We start from the raw sequence: 1,320 nt of genomic DNA, 5'->3' as shown, positions 1-1,320 counted from the left end.
AAGAAGGGAAATACCCTCAATGAAATGGATTGACACAGTGGCTACAATGATGGGCTCGAGTATAGCAAGGATGTGGCAGGCACAGGATCGGGCAGTGTTTCGTTCTGCTGTGCGTATTGTCACTGTGAGTCTGAGCCAACTCTATGGCACCTACCAACAGCACATCTTTATGAAAGCAGATCACCGGGTCTTTTCTGCTGTGGAGCCGTTGGATGGTTCCAAACTATCAACCTTAACAAGCAGTTAATCCTGACTACCTGCCCTGGGCCTGGCACTGCCCTTAGGGACTGCGACTCACAGTGAGAAAGCGAAGGCTCTCCTGTTATGGAGCTCTCAGACTTGTAGAGACAGGGAGGGAAGGCAGCCTCCGTGTTTTAACGCAAAGAGGTGAACATAAAAATGCAGGGAATCATATGGCAGCAAAGAGGCTATGAGGGTAACTTTACCCAGCCTCAGGGAATGGACCGGGCCTTGCTGTAAGAGAGAACAATCCAAATGACTTGTGAGGCTTGGTGAGTGAGCTGGAGTGAGAATGTGGAATGGGGGTGTCCCCTGGAGAGGGACTGGCCTGAGTCAAACACTCAGCATATGGAAACAGAAAGTGGTTTGACCATGACGTGGAAGCAGGAGTTTCTGCCCACGCCCCTTGCTTCTCCTTGCCTTCTATTTCAGAAACCTGGAGTCCTGTAGCATGTGTTACCCTAGTGCCCCAGCCAGCCCAGAAAGAAGCATATGTATGTGTGTGTTGCGTGTGTGTATGTGTGCATTGCGTGTGTGTATGTGTATGGACCCAGAGTCGCGGATTCAGCCCCATCCTGGGACAAGTGCTAAAGCCTCACACAGTTGAGTGACCCACATGTTATGTGTACAATGCAGACCTTTATTGTCAGAAGGCCTGGGCTGGGAGCCAGGAAACCTGGGTTCTGGTTCCACACACATGTTCTGTGGTCTTGGGTGAGCCATGGCCCCTTCCCTCCTTCATAGTGGAGCTACCGTTGAGAAGCTAAACTCATGGGAGGGCAGGAACTTTGAAAAATTTAAGCCCAAGATATGAATAATCAAGTTTGAATCCCAGGTCCACCGTTATTGGCTATATAACTTCAGGCAAAGTACTTAACCTGTCTGTGTCTCTGTTTTCTGGGGCTCATAGTAGTACGTAGTAATAGTACACACCTCACTGGTGAATGAGAACAATGAGTTGATAGTTGTAAAGAACTTACAAGACTGGGCAATAAGGGATAGTTATAATACTGGTCAACAAAAGAGGGGAAGGCCCTCAACAAAATAGATTGACACACCACTTGGAGGGGAATCTATGTA

Source organism: Orycteropus afer, unplaced genomic scaffold (assembly GCF_000298275.1).
Source record: "Orycteropus afer afer isolate SDZICR_OR568_19922 unplaced genomic scaffold, OryAfe1.0 scaffold00419, whole genome shotgun sequence".
NCBI lineage: Eukaryota > Metazoa > Chordata > Mammalia > Tubulidentata > Orycteropodidae > Orycteropus > Orycteropus afer.
The sequence above is the reverse complement of the archived record's forward strand: the minus strand, read 5'-3'. Positions refer to the sequence as shown.